Below are 23,488 nucleotides of genomic sequence, written 5' to 3' on the forward strand. Positions count from 1 at the left end.
TCGTTTGTGTATTTATAAATAAATTTTTCAGATTGAATAATCATCTACAGTGAAGTAGTATGCTTAAGAACAGTTATTTGCTGACTGGAAAAAAAATGCAAAACCTGGATGTTGAGAATTATGTTTTGTCCAGAGAACAAAACTGAGGACTTAAACCCAGAAGAAATCCTTAGATAGCTCTAAGGAACTGCTCGGCAGAAGTAAGGGAGGTGCCTGGATATATAGGAGTTTTTGCCAAAAAAACAAACAAACAAACAAAAACAACAACAACAACAAAAAAAAGGTAGTCAGAATATCAAAAGATTACTGTTAACTAAAGAAATATAATCATCTCAAGTTAATGAATTTAGCACTTCTTTATGTATGAGAAGAATCAGCAGTTTGGGCTTATTGAAACCATTCCCGTGATATGCACCTTAACTATCTAGGACTAGTATCCTGTTCTTTTTCAATCCTGAGTCCCCTCAGGGGGCACCACTGGGGATGGGGCTGTAGTGGCTGAGGGCTTGATCAGCACAACATCCTTTGTTCGCTGAAATGGCAGGCAGCATTCTTAGTCCACATATTTAATGTATCTGAAGCATTTTTTAAATGACCAAACAATAAAAGATTAAATTTTAATTTATGTGGTTAAAAAACAGTAACCCACACCTCTTTTTTTTTGCCTTTTTATGTTTATTTTTAAATGTTTTCTTGTTAAAGGAAGAACTTCTGAGTGTTTACTGTAATTCCTTTCCCCAAGGCAACCTCTTGTTTGTCAAGACCTCTGCATTTCTTTCTTGCCTCAAGGAAACAATCTTACTCTGTGACTGTGTATGAAAATCTGTGATTAAAGAAAGCATGTGAATAAATCACCTGCAAAACAGTTACATAGTTTCAAGAATGATTAGTCTTTTTGAACAGTTTTTATATTGGAGCATATTTCTTGTAGTTTTCTTGTTTTGCATTTTAAACTTAATATCATTCATTCTGAACTTCAAATCAAAGAAAACAGGGCACCAAAGAACAGATATGTTCAGAACTTAGCAGTTTTAATATACAGATTATTTTCACACAATTTACAACTCCCCTGTTTAGCTCATAAAATTTAAATGCCCAATTTAAGATGTGTTTAGGACTTATAGAAGAAGGATACTATTGAAGTGAAGATGTAAATTCTGAACCTAAACCTTTTCTAATTATCATTAGAATCAACAGTATTTTGTCTTGTGAAAGGAAAATCAAAATGGAGTTGGTATTGCTAAGAGAGCCCTCAAAATAGAGCCAGGAGGCCTCTGAGGAAGTATGACTTTTATGCAAGTCTTTTATGCCTGAATGGACCACTATTGTCCTCACAAAGGCATTCAGAATATCTGCCAGAAACTTGAGATACTTACCAAACCCTTACCCCAAAATAATTCATGATTCCTTGAGAACAATTATTTCCTGACTTGTGTCAGAGTCAATCATAATAATCACCAGGCAACTTTAACAAGTTGTAACTTGTCTTTATAAGCTCCTGAATCTTTCTAAGTACACTATTTTGATTTTTTCCAAATCTCTGTCTCCCAAATTGCAATTCTTAGGACCCCAAATCAACCCTTTTCTTACTTGCAGTCTTCTGAATTTTTTTTCTGTTTTAGTCAACTGCTTTAATGGCCCTAATGCTATAGGACTTGATCAAGATTAACTTCAGCAAGTGTTTCTCCCAATTTTACAGGTAGTCACAATTAGATAGTTGGCAATTCAAAATGAGTTGTCAATTCTAAAAGCAACATGGAATTTTGTTTATTTACTCAACCAATTTTATTAAAGTTCCTTGATAACGACAGTGAATACGTAAAGCTATCAATGCTAAAAAATATCAAAAAATATCAACCTATCAGTTATAAAACTGAATTCAAATATCTTATCTTGTAAGATTAAAGATTATCTTGGTTCTTTTTTCTCTCTTCCTCTCTTGTTAAGAAAACATGAGATCTTTAACCCATGGAGTGTATCTATTTTTCAAAGAAATTAAGATTTACAATATGTCACACACTATTAGTATTTCATAAAATATTATAATTTTTAATTTCTTCTTTCTTCAGATAATTAATGAACATCTATTACAAACTCTACATGCCTGCTTTCACAGTGTTTGCAGTCTACTGCTGATTATGGGCAGTTGTGAAAGGGCTGGAAGGTAATTTGAAACAAAGTACACTGAGTATTAGTGTTACAGGAGCTTTTAAGAAAACACATTTGATCTGAAGTCAGGACCAGAAAATGCTTCTTCGAAGAGTTGGAAAATTGAAAAGGAAATAAAAATTAGCTAGGTGACAGATGAGAAAAGTATCTTCTAGACATAAGAAATAGCATAAGCAGCATATAGGAGGCTCAGGAGGAAGATAGATGGGAGAGGCAGAAAGAGAAAGAGACAGAGACATTATTTGTGCATTCAAGGAAGTAAAATAATACAATTAGAGATGAGACAAGAGAGAAAGCCAGTGAACTCAATATATAGGAGCTTTCACGTCAAGTTGATTTCACACAAGTTGAGCATGTGATTTCATCTTTATCCTAACATCAATGAGAAGTCACTGGAGGAATTTAAATAGAAATGTCATGAGCTATAATGTGGAGAACAAATTAAAAGGAAATAAATTTGGATAGAAGACTATTTGGGAATCTGTTGCCAAAATCTACAAAAAAGACAAAGGCACCTAGATTGGGGAGTGGCTGTACATGTGGATCTTTACAGAGTAATTAATGTGATTTGTGGACTAGTTAATTTTGGAAAGTGAGGCAGATGGAGGAATCAAGGATAATCCCTCTGTGACTTAGCCAAAGGGTGCAAAGAGGTGGCATTCACTGAGGGTGCAAAATGATTCATCTTTGATGGTGCAAAAATTATTTCAGTTTGGGATAGCCTGTATTTGAGATATTGTTGTGTCATTTGTGTGAAAATTAAATATCAGAGTCAGAAATACAATAGATATATTTAGGATTCGCATAGAGGATTATCTCAATTGCCCAGGAGGAGAAAAGGGCTAAGAAGAGAACCTGGGTAGCCTCAATAATTAAGGGAAGAGTACAGAATAAAATCCTGAAAAGGAAATTGAAAAACAAATGGCCAGTTATTTAAGAAATATAAATCAGGGCAGTATAGCATCATGGAATCCAAGGAAAACCGTATTTGGTAGGCAAAATAATGACTACCCCCCCCCCCCAAATAAAAATGTTCAGGTATTATTCTCAGAAAAATGTGAATAGACAAAGGGACTTTGCAGGTGGGATTAAGTTAATTCTGAAATAGGAAATTTTCCTAGATTATCTGGGCAAACCCAATGCAATCACAAGGGTCCTTGTAAGTAGGAGGCAGAAAGATCTTATCAGAGAGGATGGAGAGGTGATAAAGAGAGATGAGCCAAGGAATAGTGATGACCTGTAAAGCTGGAAAACACCAAGAAAGGTATTCTCCCCCAAAGAGAAGGAATGTAGCTCGGCCAGTTAATTCCAGACTTCTGCTCTCTAGGACTCCAAAGATAGTAAATTTATGTTTTTATAACTTTGCAATAATTTGTTAAAACAGTAATGGGAAACTGATGTTCTACATGAGCTGAATTTAACAGTACAGAATTCATTGATGACTTCTGAAAGACGGGTATTCTTTAGAGGAAAAGTTGTGAGATTTCAGTGTTTTGAGTGATTTAAAAGAGTAAACAACTTTTTTTTTGGATCTTTCATTATGTCTCTGCCCTTGATGTTTCAGGTTGCATGCTTCTTCAGCTCAAATCCGGGATATATGAAGCAAAAAGAAAACCCAAGGAATTCACCACTGTATTGTTTCTTGGATCTCCAAATTCATGGGTAGTCTGTCTTCCTCCTTCCACCTGTCAGAGTTTTCTTATGTCTGTTTTATATATAATGTCCAGGGGTTCTAGCTGTAGTTATCAAAAGAAGAAGTGGGAAATACCTCAAATTTATTTTTTAGTTTAATTTTTAAATTCCTCTTTATCTGTGTTTTCCAAAATTCTTCTACTGGACATGAATTACCTGTGTTTCAAACAAATGTGTTCTTACAAATATAATGCCTAGACTGGCACTTTATATGTCACATTGAAATCAGTAAACACAGTTAAATTTATTTTGCAAAAAAAAAAAACTGAAACAATTTAAAATAGACAAATATAATAAATAGCCCCAATCTTACATAGTATTTAACTCATCAGTGACACAACCTTTCAAATGACATTTTTTAAATGTATTCAGTACAAGGTGATTCACAAAATACTTAACAACCTGTATGGAATAGGCAGAAACTACTAAGAGTGACTGCCCAGAAGTCAGAAAGGACTGGCTAGCACAACATAGTGGGGCATGTTAGCCTCAAAAACTCTAGGAAAAGTGTTCCATGGCCAACTGCTTTTGGAAAATAATGCCTATTATTTCCTCCTCTTGGGAATTCTTGTCAAAAAGAAAATATCCTCAACATCATTAAATGCAAGCTTTTATTTTATCATAAAATTATTTTCTCATGAAAACCTTTTTTATGGCAACACCTATTCACACCCTGTGGAACATGCTCTCCCAAGTGCTTTTATGCTAAACTATTATTCTGCTGAGCCATTTCTTATCCATATCCTTTTCTACCAGTTGATAATTATTGCCACTCAAATAGAACGTATTCTGTAAAACTGACCTACTCTATAGCCAAGTCTCTTTAAGAAAAGTGACACATCTAAAATTAAATCATGTGAGATATTAACATTTCCCTTGACCTATGAATGCATTCACTTGCTAGGTGAATATCAGCAATAAATAAAAGCAGCGTATTAGAAAAAAAAAGGTGAAAAGTGTGAAAGCAATAGGTTTAGAGCTAACATCACAAATAGACTTTCTGCAGTGTCATCCCTTATCAACTCGTAGGTGCTCTTTGCTGAGAATTTTGCAGCTGGATCTCCTCGGCTCAGATGGAAACTACAAAGTTTAACTAGATTCCTGCCATGATCACAAGATGAATAAATAAATGAAGACCTTCATGCTAAGTACAGTACTTTGTGTCTTTTTATGAAATAAGGTTGGATAAGGATTATATTGCATGTTGATCTAATTTCTCTTTCATATTTGAAGTGATGTTGTTTTCAGAAAGAGAACACAATTTAGAAACTGAGATGAGAACCTACTTTTTGCCTGACAATAAAATCTCTGCTTCTTTCACTATATCATATTGAAGTATTTAGATAATACATGAAAGAAAGTTATCCAAGGATGTGTAATGAGATACCTCTAGGGGTAATTACATTGAAAAAGAGTATGGGAAAGTATTTTTTAAAAAGTAGTATGCAATTTAAACTTTTCCTGAACACAGCAACTATAGTCAATTAATTCTCATCATTTTCAAAATAATTTTATTATGTATCATAAAAATAAGCATCAAAGATTGCTATAAAAATGTGTTATTTACATATGGCCCAGGATATACATATTTAAACCAATTATAACTAAATCCAAATGCCTTCAAGAAATTAAGAAAATATTTCTGTGAACAGAAAATAGAAGAGGAACATCAAGTGGCAAGTAGACCTCAAGCTGCAGGCCTCCTCACTCTGAGTCCAGAAGCAGGCAGAAGCATCAAAACATAAATTTGCAAATGAGCAGGACCCCATGGGGCCTTCCAGGACAGACCCCTCCCCCATATCTTCTGCTGCAGCTCCTCTCTGAAGGACCTCATTAAGTGTCTGCTGCACACTTCCCAAGTTGTTTTACAGGTGTTAAAACCACCACCAAATGGAAGAAAATAACTATTTGATGATCATGAGCCCCCACACCTACTGGTGCTTAAGGACTGATCATGTTAACCAACCTGTTACCTCACCACCAACCAGTCAGAGAACTGCGCACGAGCTGATCACGTACCCTGCGAATCCCAGCCCTCACCTGGTCTTTAAAAATGCTTTGCTGAAACCCTTCAGAGAGTTCAGGGTTTTAGAGCACGAGCCACCTTTCTCCTTGTACTGGCACCTTCACAATAAATGCTGCACTTTCTGTTACTACAACTCTCTCTGAGTAGGTTGGCTGTACTGTGTACAGCTGCATGGACCCAAGTTTGATTTGGTAACAGAAGTGGCCAAGGTAAAAGCGGGAACTTTAACCAGGTTTATTGCTTGGGACTGGCCTTCTTGGTGCCTAAAAGGAGGCTGAAAAACTGCTACAGAAAACTGAATGTCAGAATAACTTCCATAAAGCTACCAACTTAAGAAGGTGGGTCATAGCTTCAAAATCTGATCCTAAGCCAAGCCACACACTGGACAGGCTGCATTGTCTGTGAAACTCTCCTAAAGCCCTCACAGGAAAACAAAACAAAACAAAACAAAACAAAACAAACCCAAAAAGCTCTGAATTGCAAAAGTGAGACCCCTTTGTGGAAAAGATTCCAGGAGCCCTGTGGTGGCAGCCACAAAACCACTAGCCAAAAAGGACGAGAGCAAAGAGAGAAAAAAATATCTCACTGAACACGGGGTACAAAGTAAAACTCCAAAATATGTGAAAATAACTAATGCTACAAAATATAACCAAACCAAACCAAACCAATCACACTAAAACAGATATTATAAAACATGAGCAAGTAGAAGTGAAAATAAATCAACATTTTTTTAAACTGACAATAGGGTCACTGAAACTAAAACTTAATAGGTCAGACATCATATTTTTGAGTTAATAAATTATTAAACTTGAAGAGAGTGATATTCACTATGAACATGAACAGAGGGTTAAAAATATTAAAAGACAATGAAAAAAATGAAGGAAGAGAGGGAGAAGGACAGATATTTTATAAACAAGGAAAGTAATTGAGAGTGTCCAAGACAGGTTGAATAGGTGTTTATCTACCCATCAACAAAATGTGAGAAGCAATATTAGAAGATATGTTTTTTTTCCCCCAAAATGAAGAAGGAGACCTCAAATCAAAAGGACATCCAATTTCCAAGCTGGAATTTAAGCCTACATTTGAAATGCATAATAAAATATAAATTTTTAAAGTTATCAGAAAGAAAAGGTGGTTACTTACCAAATAATAATTACACTGGCAGAATTTTCATTGGCAAAAAATAGATCCTAGGAAATACTGTCATACATCTTCAAAGAGCTGAAGGAATTCTATACTAGTTCAACCATCCTCCAAGAGTGAGTGTGAGGGTTCTCCATCTGGCATTGTGGCAGGCTGAATTCTCAGAGAGATTCTCCCACGATAAATCAGCTAGATAATGGATAATATAGTTCTCAACGCATTCAGTGCTCGCAAGAAGCAGGGAAGTCTGTCATCCTTCTCTCAACGAACTATGAGTTGAATGTGTGAGCAGTGAGAGGTAATCAAGTGGGAGAAACAAGACTGCTCCAAGGGCAAGCGCCCATAATACTATTGTAACTGCACCACATTAGCCTCTGGGCAACTGACCAAATGAAGGAGATAAAGCTGAGACTTTTATTTTAAGCAAGGACACCTGAAGAGTCTAATGTAGTCCTAGATCTATGGTCCCCCCAGGGCTCTCATCAGAAACAAAAGGTGAAGGAAAATATTTGCAATTTAAGCCCACCTATTCTCAGATTAAGATCAATCAAGTGTAAATTTCTGATACCATCAAGCAGATGCTTCATGAGGCAACAGAAACAAAAGAGGTTTAATAAAAACCTTAAAATAATGGAATTGTCAGGTACAAAATATAAAATATAAAATGCATAAGGAAATAAAAGATAAATTCACAAATGGAAAAAGCCTCAAGAGATTCCAAGAAATTATCAGGCAATTCTAGAAAAGAGACTAAATGGAATTTTTAGATAAGAAAAATGAAATTGTTGAAATAAAAAAAAAAAAACCTGAATAAGCAAGTTAAATAGCAGAATAAACACAGCCAAAGAGACATTAGTAAAGTTGTATCTGAAAAAAAAAACAAAAACACAACAAAGAGCAATAGAAAGGAATCAAAAATATAAAAATTAAAAATATACAGGCATACCTCAATTGTACTTTGCTTTATTGTGATTCACAGATATTGCTTTTTTTTTTTTCACAAATTGAAGGTTTGTGAGAACCCTGCATTGAGCAAGTCTCTGAGTGTCATTTTTCCAACAGCATTTTCTCACTTTAAGTCTCTGTCACATTTTGTTGTTCTCGTGATATTTCAAATTTTGTCATTATTATTATATTCAACGTAATGATCTATGTCCAGTGATCTTTGAAGTTACTACTGAAAAAAGATTATGACTTGCTGAAGGCTCAGATAATGGTTAGTATTTTTTTAACAATATTTTAAAATTAAGTTATGTACATTGTTTTTTAGATATAATGCCATTGCACATTTAAAAGACTATCATATAGTGTAAACATAACTTTTATATGCACTAGAAAACCAAAAAAATTCATGTGACTCACTTTATTGCAATATTTGCTTCATTGTGGTCTGGAGCTAAACCTGCAATATCTCCCTGACATATACTGTACAGGGAAGGTAGAATGAAAAGATCCAGTCAATTCTAACTGGAACCCTGGTGGAAATGAGCAGGACCCTGTGAGGATCTTCCCAGGGACACAACCCTTCTGTGTCCCTGTCCTCTTGTTTGCAGAAAAGTTTTAGCTTCCTAGGCCTTTTCCAAGTTCTAGAGAGCAGATGATTTAATCAAAGAAATGAGAAAATGCAGAAACAAAGGAAAACAGCCAAGGAAGACAAAATCATAATAGTTTAGCCATAAAACAAAGTCAAGGACTTTTTATTTTCTCCTTAAAGACTATAGGTAATATCCTGAGTCATATCTTTGACTTGTTTTGCAGATACTAAAACTAAAACTACTATCAGGTGGAAGAAGTTAACTGCTTCTCAACCAGCATTTAGATCCCAGACAGGTTACAACCAGAAGGTTGATAACTGAGATTCCTAAAAATCACCCCATTACTTCACCACCAACCAGTCAGAAGGATGTCCATGAACTGATCACAGACCCTGAGATCCTCTCCCTCATCTTGTCTTTAAGAACAGTTCCCTGAAAGCCACTGGAGAGTTTGGGTCTTTTGAGCATTAGCTGTCCATATTCCTTGCAAAAAATGCTGCACTTTTTTTTTTTTAAATCTGGTGTCAGTTGATTGGCTTTACTGCACACAGGTTGAGCAGACCCAAATTTGGTCTGATAATACTAGAGAGAGGAGAGAAAGGAGCGGTTTATCAATAAAATTATAAACTTAGCTAAAATTGACAACTTTATCAAAAAAAGAAATGTAAACTCTTAAACAAGATGAAGCAGAAAGTCTGAACAGGCCTAGAATTATTATTTTTTACTGAGGTATAGTCAGTTTACAATGTTGTGTCAATTTCTTAGAATTATTGTAAAACTGAAACAATACCTAAAAAGAGGAAAAATTCCAGGCCTGAGTCATCTACCATGCAAGTTCTAATATACTTTCAATGATAAAATCTTTCCAATCTTATACAAAGTCTTCCGGATAATGGAAAAAGAGGAGAGGTGCATATTGCCCAAACCACTGAGACCAGGATACTGATCTTAAAGTTTTACCTTGATATGTAGATTCAATAACAATAATTCAAAAACAGGAAAATAATTGATCTCATTCATAAACACAGAGACAAGAATTCTGAACAGAATACTACCAATTCAAGCCAAATAATGAATAAAATAAGTGATCCACAAAGAACAATTTAGATTTATTCCAAAATCCAAGAATGATTTAACATTATGAATAAAATTATAGAAAAAGAAAGTAAAAGCATATGATCATCTCAATCAATGCAGAAAAAAGCATTTCAGAAAACCTGAGAAAAAATAGAGACTCATTCAGGATAAAAACTCAGCAAAATAGCAAGAGAAATGAACTTACTTGATACATCTGACAAAAGCATATTGCAAATGTTATTGTTAAGGGTGAAATTAAGAGGCATCTCTTTTGAAGTCAGAAATTTGACAAGGATTCAACTGCTTCAATTCCATATAAATGGGAATAAATAGGAATTAATTAATGGGAATGTCTGACTAGTAGCATCAGGCTTAAAAAAGAATGGGAAGTTAAGGGCTTGAAAGAAGAGACAAACTATTAGTCATAGATAATATAATCAAAAAGCTAAAAAATAATCTATCCAAAATTTATAGGAATTGATGAGAAAACAGTCAGATGGCTGGTTATAAGATTAATATACAAAAATCATGTGCATTTTTATATCCCATCAACAATTAGGGAAATCCTTGTAAAAATAACATAACAGCAACATATACTGTAAGTTTCCTAGAATACATCTAACAAACGTTTCACAACCCAGGTAGAGAAAATTATACAAGTGTTATGAAACATTCCAGATGATAAACAAATGAAAACATACGCTATATGTGTGAATAAAGAGGCATTTTTAAAAATATCAATTCTCTCTCAATTGACCTAAAGATTTAATGCAATCCCAATCAAAATCATTATAGGACTTGTTGTAAATGTTGATAAGCTGATTCTAAAATGTTCATAGGAGAGCAAAGAGCCAAGTATACCCAAATCACTCATAAAGAAAAAGGAGGGCAGGCTTACCCTCAGCAAAAAGAGCTTATTAGAATGGCAGATGAATGAAGACATTGTGATATAAGCTAAGGGAAAATCTAACTGTTCAATGGGATGGACTAGAGTGCCCAGAAATAGATCCACATGTAAGTGAAAAAAACAAATGAGAGAGCTGGAATTTCAGATCACTGGGGAAATGAGGTTGTCTTCAATTTACAGTGATGGTTTTCCACACACAAATCAATTCACATGAATTCATGACTTAAATATGAAAAGCAAAACTTCAGAGCTTTTGTATGAAAATATAAGCAAATAGCTTTATGTCCTATAATTCAAAGATGATTTTTAAGGCATTATGATATTAACTGTAAAAAATTAAAATTCCACATTATTTCATAATGAGTCATTCAACTGTATATATAAACTGAAATTTTATTTAACCAATATGGTTGCTTTTTACATTACAAGGCAGGTGGTTCATAGACCACAATGAGCTGACTTCAAAATATTTCCAAAAATAAATAATCTTACAGGGCAAATAAACTCAACAAGTAGAGGTATTCTATGAATATTCAATAATTATCTTTAAAGAAAAAGAAATTAATTTGAGTAACGTGCAAAAATAACAAAAAAAGGACTAGTGTGAACTAGAACTGATATTCTTTTTTTATTGTTGTTCTGGCATCAAATATGTATTTTCTTTACAGACCAATTTTTTCATCTCAAAAAATTCCATGTCTGGAAAAAAAATCCACCTCAACCCAAAAATCACTCTTGCAAACAAGCCAAAAATCTAAGCAAGGATATAACAGGAGAAAAATGACACCTACCTACTTCTTCCATTGTATTCAAAGCATTTTTCTATATTATAAAATATTACTATGAGATTTGAATCTTCTTATATACAAGTACTAGAGATATTGCCTGTGCATTTAGTCATCATGTTGGTTAAGGTAATTGAATTCCTTTAGTTTATTAAAACTTTCTTCTGTTATGCAAACCTCACTGACCACAATCATTAATGCTAGATAACTTGACATCTAATCCTTAGAAAAAATAAACCTATATATACATATGCTGCTGCTGCTGTCCTTAATGCTACACTGACTATTCCTTACAAGTAATCAGAGGGAATATGTTGGAAATATATGAGTCACTAACTCATGAGTCACTAACATTAGGCATACAAGCATTTTTGTAAGCATAGTCATTTATAGATTACATACATATGAAGTTGTATTCTATCTTATTTGTTTTCTGCTTTTTTATCAGTCTTCCAAAAGCAGCAGATGGTCACATAAATGCTCAAATAAATGACCTTATGGATGTTAGTTTTCAACCTATTAATTTTCAAGAAAAGAAGACATACCAATCAATGTGCTTAATTCAAAAGTGAGTTTTTAGAAATAATCTCAACTCTGAAGCATTTTGGTAACATACCCCACTTATGTTTGTTTGAAATTCTGCCATCTCATTACTTATACCAAAATCAATCTAAAATTTTAAAGACAGCATTGATCTTTCTTCTAGCAGTGTTGACAAGTACTTTATTGCCATTTGCAGCAATGTGGATGGACCTACAGTATATTATGTTTAGTGAAATAAGTCAGACAAAGAAGGACAAATACTGTATAATATCACTTATATGTGGAATCTAAAAAATAATGCAAATGAATGTATATGCAAAATAGAAACAGACTCACAGATGCAGAAAACAAATTTGTGATTACCAAAGAAGAGAGGGACATGCGGGAAGGACAATTAGGGGTATGAGAGTAGCAGATCAAATGTACTATATATAAAATACATAATCAACAAGGATACACAGGGAATTATACCCATTTTCTTTTAATAACCTGTAATAGAATATAATCTGCCAAATACTGAATCACTCTACTGTACAACTGAAACGAACACAATATTGTAAATCAATTATACTTCAACTTAAAAGAGTAAATTAAGGTCCACAAAACTAATATTTCAAAATGCTGGTTGTTATATTAATGTTGTGTGCAATATGCCTAATGATCTCCCAAACGTTGGAACCAAATGGGGTTGGTGAATCGGTGGTCGTTACAACACACATCTGCCCAGCTTTATGTTTTATACACCAAGCAAAAAATTCTATTCTGTGTGACTCTATTCCCAACTAGATCATGAACTTCTCAAAGGCAGGACCACTTTCCTCCTATTTTACTTTCCTTGCAGTGCCTCGTGCCTTGTTGGCTCTATATAGGATTAACTGGAAAAAGAAAACTAAAATTTAAATTAAAGTTGTATTGTAACTTAACGCAGTGCATAGAATTGACGTTTGTGTGGAACTCTCTTTACTCCCACTCCTCTTCAATTATTCCATATGCAAATACACTAAGTTCATGTATTTAAAGAAGCCCCCCCCCCCATGCAAATAGCTATTCTCTCAGGCACGTCATGGTCACCAAATAAAACGGGTCTGTGGCTTTGTTTAAAGCATCTTAAAATACTATATTAGAAGCAATTTTTAGTTTCTGTTTCTAAGATGAGTGCACAAAAAAACTTGATCAAATCATTTGAGTTATTGGTCCTTTACAAAACAGTCACAAAGGCATGCTTACATATTGAACAAGTACTTTTGACTAAGGCTGTTTAGGACTTTAAGAGTCCTTTGAGACAAACTGCTTAGTATTTTAGATTTCATTCTTCGTGGTGAATAAGAATGCCCTCCCCCGTTTAAAAGATAAATAGTTTTCTTTCATTTGCTTCATAACTTGGAGCAGTGCATTCAGAGTAAACGCTGTTACGCATCTTTTCACTGACTGTACGTCGCTTGGGCTCTCACCAGTGGATCCATGCTTAAGCAGATACCCTAAATAGAGCCTGGCACTAGTGCTGGCCTCCCTAGAAGGGGCCCCTTCTTCATCTCTAACATCTTCAAAAGAGACACAGATACAGAAGCTGGAGCCTGTGACACTCAGAAGCGTAGACTCTGCCTGCCAGACGTAATCAAACACTATGAATTCTATAGATTTTTCTGTATCAATAGCTTTAAAAAAAAATTCCTCCATAAATAGGATAACAGTGGAAAGTTTGCTTGCTTCTGTGATTGCTCGGCATAAAATTCGTTAGATTCTAGTCTACATTCTTTCAGCATCATTTACAGTTATAAGAAAATCCAACAGCGCCTCCAACTGCAAAGAAATGAACAGTGAACCCTGCAATTCATCTCTTGTTTATTTTGATAAGACCTCTATTCATTTCAGCGAAATTTATGACAAGAAACAGTAGCAGCAATGAGTTCATTTCCTTAATATTTTTTCAACCCAAACAGCCTAAGGTCTTACCCTTTCACAGAAAGACAGTTCTCTGACCTTTTTATTATATTTTAGCTCAGAAGCAATGTTTCCCATTTTTCAAGCATGTGGAAGAACAGCTTATATAAAAACACCTACCCTGAGGATTAATTTTTATGAGTCATTTTTTACTATTGCTTCCAAGAGCTAATGTTAGTGTTCATATTTTGAAGTCATTTTAAATATTATCTGTTAATTAACATGTATTGTACTGATGTAAAATTTATTAAACCATCCTTTATTTGATACTGAAATATTTTTTTCTTCAAATGATTATGTAAAATACATGGATATTTTGCATTTTAAGTGTCAGTAGAAGTTAATATTTCAGCAGAACTCCCTGTTTTGATTCTCTAAAAATTGTTTAGAAAATCTCCCTTTAATAGCATCATATTTGGTATTGAATCTGAAAAAGAATTTAAAAGAGGAAAAAAAAGAAAACAAGAGTTAGATAGACCAAAGGACAAAAGGAGATATTTTGATAACTACAAAACTTTTTAACCTGAACTTTGAATCATCCAATTTGATACAAGTTGCCCTCAAGAAGAAAAACAGTGAAAAACAAAAAAACTATTTTCAATGAGAGAAGACTCTCTAATAAAAACTTAGAACTTTCTAACTGAATCCAGTTTCCGTGTCCTCAATATATCAATCAGTCCAAAAAAATGTTTCAAGTTAGTTCTGATAAGTAAAGGATAAGCGTAGTTCATTTTGCTATTATATCCCACAACCTAAAAAGTTCTGAAGCTATAATTTAGGGTAATTATTTATATTATATTTTTTCAAGTTTATGAAAGGATTCATAGCAGGGTAATTTTAAATATTGCAAACCCCACAGTGCATTAGGTACTTGCTTAAAGATTATTTTCTTTTTTTGTCATGGATCAGATAAAACTCTGATAAAAATGATTGACAATTTATCAAAAGTAGAGATCTAGCAACATGAAAAATATGGAGTTATGGTTCAGTTTCCAATTTCATTTACAAACACTTTTCCTCAAAGAGATTACCTCTGTGAAATATGTCAGAGTACAGAAAATAATTGACTATTAAGTTGTACTCTATACTTTATAGGATAGACCAATTTAAACATTCTTATCACTTTTTCATCTAACAAAAAATATTCATGGAGTACCTACTATGTGCTAAGTACTAAATGGGAAAAGTTGCAAGAGGTGAATAAGCTAAATAAGGTATGGTGGTATTGCAATTTAGTGGAAGAAACAGGCAAATAACCAATAACTAACATACAATGTAAAAAATGTTCTTTACATGTGATATGAGAGTACAAGGTGGAATAGGAGTAAGGGGAAGCGTCAAAGAGAAATTTTTTAGCTGGATCTTAAAAGATAAACAGAAGGAGGAGGAGCAATATAGGGGTAGGGAGTTAAGAGGAACAAACTATTATGTATAAAATAAGCTACAAGGATATATTGTACAACACAGGGAATGTAGCCAATATTTTATAATAGCTACAAATGGAGCTGAGCCTTTAAGAATTGTTAATACCTATATATAGATCACTATATTGTACACCTGTAACTTATATAATATTGTACATTAACTATATGTCAATTTAAAAAAACTGTCAAAAACAAAGGATGAACAAAAGTGCATTAAGTGAAAAAGAAACTATCTCCATTGAAGAGAACAGCAAGTGTAAAGACATAGTGATGTTTGAAAGCATGACAGATATAGAGAATAGTGAGTATTTACCATATGAGATCATAGACAATATAGAAATGCTAGGAAAACAAACGGGGAAGAGGTTCGGGGCCATGTTATAAATTTAAGCTATGCTGAGGAACTTGTCCTTTATCCTTTATAGACAGAGATCCAGGGAAGGTTGAGAATAAAGAAGGACATTACATGAAATACAATTTTTCATTTAAAAAAATGTAAAAAATTTTTGAGGACTGACTTTTAAAAGAGTTTGGAGGCAGAAAACTATTGTTTGACAACAGTCCTGATGAGAGATAGTAAGGGTGTTTAGCAGTGGAAAAGAAGATAGAATTGATTTTATAGACACTTAAGAAGTAAAATCAAGTACCATTTGGATGTGGTAGGTTGGTACTACTTGAGTGGTAGACTATTGAGAGGCAAGAGTTAGTATGACTTAAATGTGTCTAGTTGAGCTACTAAAGAGATGACACTGCCATTAACCAAGGTAGAAAATCTAGGAAAAGCAGCAGCTTTTAAAAAAATAGAAGATAAGTTTGCTTTTATTTAGACAAAATACAATATAGTTTTAAATTTCAAATAGAAAGAAGTAATTTATGATAAACTTATATTTTAATAGCTTTGGTTTTAGGCTTTAATGAGAGGAACAATCTAGTGACCTTATAATTAGTATTTACATGTCTTAAAAAAATCTAAAATTATAAACTAATAAATGTGTTGAAAGTTAAGAAATACATAAATATTAAGATGAAATTCTAAAGAAAAAATGGGGCTTAAGAAAAAATAACAAATTTTTAAAAAACAAAGTACAATATTTAGAAATGAGAAACATAGGCATTTAAGTTAAAAACTTGGTGAATGGTTTAAAAAAAACTGGTTAAACACAGTTAAGTACAGAATTCGTTAACTGCGAAACAGATATGAAGAATGTATTTAGAGTGCAAGCCATAAAGAAGGGTAGGAAACAAATAAAAAGAACACAAGGAGAATGAAACACAAAGATTCAATATACATCTAAATGGAGTTACCAAAAAGAGAAAATAAAGAGAATGACGGAGAGGCAATGTCTGAAAAGAAATGTCTGGAAAAAGTAAGCTGCCATGGGGTGAGGCCTGCGACAAGGAACACTGGCCGGTCCCTAGCTGAGGGTGGGCACTGCCAAGAGTCAGTAAGGAAGCATGAACCTCTGCCCACAGACACAAGGAACTGAATGCTGATAACAATCACATGAGTTTGGAAGAGAACCCCAAAGTCCAGAAAGGAAGATAATCTGGACAATACCTTGTTCGCTGCCTTGGGAGACCTGAACAGAGGACTCTGCTCTTCTTAGCTCTTGATTCTCAAAAAGTGTGAGGTGATGTATCAAAGGACTTACTTCACCAAAAGAGAGAGGCATCAAACTCTCCACCAGTGGAAATAAAGATGGTGAGATCCCTATTGCAAAAATGTTCCTATATAGAGTGGATGACCACTCAGTGAGGATGTTGGAAAAGATCTGAAAATTAAGAGTTGATGAAATGATGCCTTTAGTGACACTTTGATGCCTGAATCCAAAAGCTCCCCCACAAAAGATATGCAGAATCCATATAAATTCAGAAAAACACTGGTGTCCAACAGGTTGTACCAAAAATCTTCGCATATGCCTTGGTTGTTTATATTATTTCCATTCTGAAAATATTCTAGGTCCCCTGACACAGACTTTTGCCAATGTTGTCGGAATGTCCCAGAGAAGTATATTTATACGATGAAATATTACTCAGCCATAAAAAATAATAAAATAATGCCATTTGCAGCAACATGGATGGACCTGGAGATTGTCATTCTAAGTGAAGTAAGCCAGAAAGAAAAAGAAAAATACCATATGATATCACTTATATGTGGAATCTAAAAAAAAAAAGACTAACTTATTTACAAAACAGAAACAGACTCACAGACATAGAAAACAAACATAGTTACCAGAGAGAGGAGGGAATGGGAGGGGATAAATTGGGAGTTCAAGATTTCCAGATACTGACTAATACTTATAAAATAGATAAACAAGTTCATACTGTATAGCACAGGGAACTATATTCAATATCTTGTAGTAAATTATGATGAAAAAGAATATGAAAATGAGTATACGTATGTTCATGTATGACTGAAACATTATGCTGTATACCTGAAATTGACACATTGTAAACTGATTATATTTCAATGAAAAATATATATACACAAAAAAAGAATGATCATGTATTGAATACCTACTATGTGCCATATTGTTTGTTAGTTTTATTTCTTAAAGCGTGACAATTACAGTCATATTTAATCACACGCATTTACTTCAGAGTGTTCTTGTTGCATGTATCATGACTAAGATACAATACCATCTTTCTAGAAAATCAGTGCAGCTTCCCCATGAAACCATCTTGCAGAGGTAGATAAATCATGCTCAGGGTTTATGAAGAGTTCCACATGATGCTCACTTTAAGCCAATCTGGGATCTTGTCCTAATAACTATTGAAGTGGGCTAGGGAGATCTTTCAACATCAGAGACTGAAGTGGAAGTGTCAATCCACATATGGGATCTGCAGTGATGGAGGATGGAGGATATTATTATTTGGCATTATTTGTTTAAACTTGCTGGCAAGGATCATACAAACAGATGCTGCATACACAGCAATCTAGTTAAAGAGTATGGCTATTTTTCTGAACAGAATAGCAATTATTTTCAATTTCAGTTATCATTCCTTGGCTAGTAGAGAACATTTTTTATATATAATATTATCAGAAGACACATATGATTATTTATAAAATCTGTATGAAATAAAACATCATGCAATAACACTCACATATCCACCACCCTAGTTAAAGAAGCTGACATTTTCTTTCTCCTCTGATATAACTGTGAGAGTCTGAGAAGTGCCTTGAAGGAAGGTTCAGATATATGAGTCACCAAACAGAAGACTGAGTCAATTAAAACTGGACAAGACTTTGTGTAAACTACAGAACAAAATGTGTCTGTGCTGACCTGTGTTTCATACCTCTTACCTCTGACACCTACCCTCTCTGGTTGCAAAATCAGCTCATCTTTTAAACACAACTTATAGCTATTCAATGGAATAGACCTCTTTGTCTTTGTGTGAATGTGGGTTAGAGATGCCTCTATGAGATGCCTCTATGAGATGTCCAGTTTCCCCATATAGGACCTGCTTCCCAGCTGCCTGGTTGTGGATTCTCCCCATTTGATATTCTATTCCATTCTCTAAGCTCAGCAGTGCCAGCCTGCAGCAATAATACCAGGAGTAATGGTGAAACACTGGAAAACTATAGAAGAAATAGGAACTTATCTTATTCCATTCAGGCTACTACAACAAAAATGCCACAGACTGGATGGCTTAAGAAAACATTTACTTCTCATGGTTCTGGAGGCTGGGAAGTCCTAGGTGAAGGCACCAGCAGATCAGGTTTCTGGTGAGGCCCACTTTCTGGTTCACAGATGGCTGTTTCCTCTGTGTAGCCTCACATGGCAGAAGAGACAAGGGAGCTCTCTGGATTCCCTTTTGTAAGATACTAATCCATGCAGGAGGGACCTATGCTTATAACCTAATCACCCTCAAATGTTCCATCTTCACACTGGGAGGTCAGGATTTCAACATATGAATGTGGGGGGAGAGAACCACAAACATTCAGTCTATAGCAAAACCCTCAGCCCCAAAGTATTTAACATAGAATGCCTCCGAGAGGGGATGCATTAGTTTCCTAGGGCTTTCATGATGCTTGGTAGCTTCAAATGACAGAAATGTACTCTCACAGTTCTGAAGCTCAGAAATCTGAAATCAAGGTGTCTGCCAAGGCCATTCTCCTTTTGAAGACTCCAAGGGAGAATACATTGCTTGCTTCTTTCAGCTCCTGGTGAATCCAGGCATTCCTTGGCTTGTGGCCACATCACTTTGTAGTCACCTTGCCTTGTCCTCTTCTGTCTCATCTCTGCCTCTGCCTCCCAGTTATACGAATACATGTGATTGCATTTAAGACTCAACTGGATCATCCAGGCTAAGCTCCTCCCATCAAAATCTTACCTTAACCATATCTTTTGCCATATTAGGTAATACTGGCAAGTTCTAGGGATTAGGATGTGGATATATCTTTTGGGGAAGTGTCATCAGCCTCCTGCAGAGGATGATCATTTAAATGCCTAAAGTAGAATCATTAACAAACACCAACAAAACTAGCCAGAGCCTTCAGACATAAAACTTGGGAGAAAGCTGCTAGACAGACCTCCCAAGACCTCTCCACAATCTGCTACTGGAACCAATCTTACCCCAAATTAAGTCCAGCATGCTGGTGCCAGAAGTAGTAAAATAGCTTATGACACTTGATAGATCTACTTTTTCAGGATAATCTTATTTTTCAAATACCTTTTGTATCTGGCTTGTCATCTTATAACATAAAGATAAATCATGGGCTTTTTTTTGCTCAGAAATTGAGTTCATTTCTGTGATAATTGTTATTATGACTAGTAAGATATTCATGGTAAATACTTAATTTTTAAATTTTATTCTGCTATTAGAAAAAGCATTTAACCTCTGGGTTTCAGTTTCCTCAACTACTAACACCATTCAACTATACGCTTTGTTATGTTACAGGAATCATACAATAAACTAGTTTGTGAGGGAAAGAAAACATAATGGCTGAAAATAACCCATAATTAATGGAAAACAAGGAGTCCTGTATTTAAGAATATATATAAAACATAACTGAAATAACCAGACACTTAAACAAACAAAAAAATCTTCAAAGCACCCCCCCCAAAAAGACAGGTCATTTTCAAGAAAACAAAAACAGACTTAGAATACTGCTCATTAGCAGTAATAGAGGAAGAAGACAATGAATCTTCCAACTACTGAGTTAAAATATTCAAACTAAAATTCTATGCTTACCTAAACTACAATTCAGAAGTAAAGAAAAAGAAAAAACATTTTCAGCTTTTACAAAATTACCACTCACACATACTTATTAAAGAAATGATTAGAAAACATAATTCAGAAGAAGGTTAAAAATTTATGTTAATAAAGGAAGGAGTAGGATGTAAGAAGCAGTGGTAGGCAAAGAAATTAGCAAGCATGAATAAATCTAATCAAGCATTAATTGTTCAAAAGCTAAGAATAATTACTAATCTGGGGACAAAAATTAGGAGCAAATAAAATATGAAAAAATGATAGCTAATGTATTTCTACGTACTAGAAATTCTTTAAAGTGTTTTATATGTTAATTAGTTTAATTCCCATAACAAATCTATGGGATAGTTAGTATAACACCCTTAGTAACAGATGTAAAAACCAGGCCAAAATACACTAAGCAACTTGCCTAGGAAATCACAGCTGGCAAGTAGCAGACCCAGAATTTGAACCTAGGAGTCTATACGTTAGTATTCTATACTGCCACTATGAATTAGTAACATAGAGGAGATATCTGAGAAAATTACCAAAAAACCCAATAATAATATGTAATATGGAGAAGAATGATTGGAGTTACAGTTTTTCAATTTTCTTGTATCACTTTGGGAGAGATTAGAGATCCTGATTAAAGTTAGACATTACTAATATAAATAAATAAAACAAACAAGGTCTCATGTATTGCTAGCAGAAAATGGTGTGGTATTATTAGGTAAATTTGAAAATATGTATACCCTATGACCCAACACTTCTGCACCTAAGTATGTATGAGAAACTCTGGTGCACATATGCACCAGGAGATAAATACATGTATATTCATGGAAACAGTGTATGTAACAGAGCAAAACTATAAACATTAAAAATGCCTATTGCAAGGAGAACGGAATTAAAATTTTGGTATACTCAAATAATGCAATGTAATCCTGCAGTGAAAATAATTAAACTATAGCAACCCACAATAATAGGGATAAAATACAGTACATTATAATTAACTAAGCAAGAAGTTTCATAAACCTGTTAGAATTTTGTTGAATTTTTCAATAATTAAAATTAATTTATTATTTAGGCATATACATTTAGAGTAAAGCTGTTGGGAAAATTAAGGAAAAGACAAAATTAAGATATGGAAATACAATAAAGGGATGAGCACATAAGTAAATGACAGTTATTGTCAGTGTTCTAGCTCTTCAGTTGTTTGAGAGTTTCACCATCATGAACTGGCATGTTCATGACCATTGACAGTTTCATTAATAAATAAATAAATAAATGAATGAATGAATGAATGAATGAATAAATAAATAAATAAATAAATTGGGCCATGCAAGAGCCAGTGATGAGAGTGTGTTAATGACAAGAATTATAATTTCTTAAAACCATGAAACTGCATTTCTTCTCCATGGGAAATATAGAGGGATAAGAAGCCATGAGTAGTTGGCCGTTTGTGTGAGAAGGACCCATAGAAAAAGGGAAAAGTAGTCAAAAATGAGATAATGTTGGGGCTGGGTATTAAATATCACACATTCTTTTTACTCACAGAAATCACTCTATTAAGCATTAGTGGAAGAAAACTGAGTTTCCTGCATTCAATTTTCAATTCTGCTACTAAATCATTCTATGATCTCATGGACATAAAGGGATAATTGTACTTCACTTCACAGCTGTGCAGTGTCTTTCAGACATGTCTATTAATTCATACTCTTTATAATATTATACCTGTGAAATTACAATATAGTAATATTTCTTACTACTAAGTACCTAATAAGTACTCATTAAAACTTAGCCATTATTATTGTTATTGTCATTATTAATAGTGATGTCATTCAGTGTATTTTTTTAAGCATGAAAAAGTTACCATCTATAATGTGTTGGATCTCAAATGTTATTCAGCATAAGAATTTCCTGAGGGTCTTGGTAAAATGCAGAATTCCTCTGGTTATTCAGATTCCTCTGTTCTGGGATAAAGTAGAAAGATTTACAATTGCAAAAACCTACCCAGACAATTATAATGCAGATGGTCCTCAGTCAATATTCTCAAAAACATATAGGAGGACCAAAGCATGTGTCAAACAGTTAACCAAGAATTTCTGTGTAACCCAATATACTTGCTAATCTAATCATGTGAGCCAGGCTGCAGGCATCTCTAACCCATCACATTATGATCTGGGCTGATTTAAGAAAATATGTATGGATTCTAGCTCCAAATTATCAAATTTAATCCTGAAGGTCACAAGGGAGTTAGTTCTCTTTAATCTGGAGAAAGTTCTGAGGGGTCTATACTAAGACCTCGTAGTTCACTGGACACTGATGACAGCCCCTTTTCCAAAAATGTCAGAGACTCCTACAGAAGCTAAGCATGTAAGCCAGCATTAGGCATCAAGATCAACTAGGACATGTCTAATCCATCCTTTGAGAATTAAGAAGCTTTCACAGAGGAGGTAAATCTTGAACAAAAGCCGTAAATATGAACTTTAATCTCCTCAACTAGAAGGAAAAGAAAAGCAAAATGAGGGCTCATGGGGTACAGGACATACAGTGCAAAGACCTTCATGTGACAAAGACCCCAAAATGAGGAACAGCTGGGTGCTGGACCCACTTTAGAATCCTCAGTGCTTCACTCAGCCCTCTAAGATCACCACCCTGTTACGGTGAAATCTGGAAATACCTCTACACAGGTGCCATTCCCCTATTGAGCATAACTTCCCAATTTATTCAAAGTGTGCATAAACTAAAATAAAAATTCATTTCTACTATCAGCTTACAAAAGAGCTGTCTATTACTTGTGCTGCCATGTTTTTCTCTTTTTTCTGAGTTAAATACATGAGTATTTTTAATTGGTTATTTTGATTAAAGTTAATTTGAGATAACTTTTAACACTGTCAAAATCCATGGGAGGGTAAAACAAACTTCCAGATATACCACCAAATTAATGCTACAAGTTTTTCCCTGCATAAGACCCACACCCCCCAGTGACTCTTTCACCCTTAAAATGGTGAGATAGTCTAACAGGAGAGAGCTCCACGTGCAGCCTGGGCGTA

The sequence above is a fragment of the Camelus bactrianus genome, chromosome 1, assembly GCF_048773025.1.
Source record: "Camelus bactrianus isolate YW-2024 breed Bactrian camel chromosome 1, ASM4877302v1, whole genome shotgun sequence".
Lineage (NCBI taxonomy): Eukaryota > Metazoa > Chordata > Mammalia > Artiodactyla > Camelidae > Camelus > Camelus bactrianus.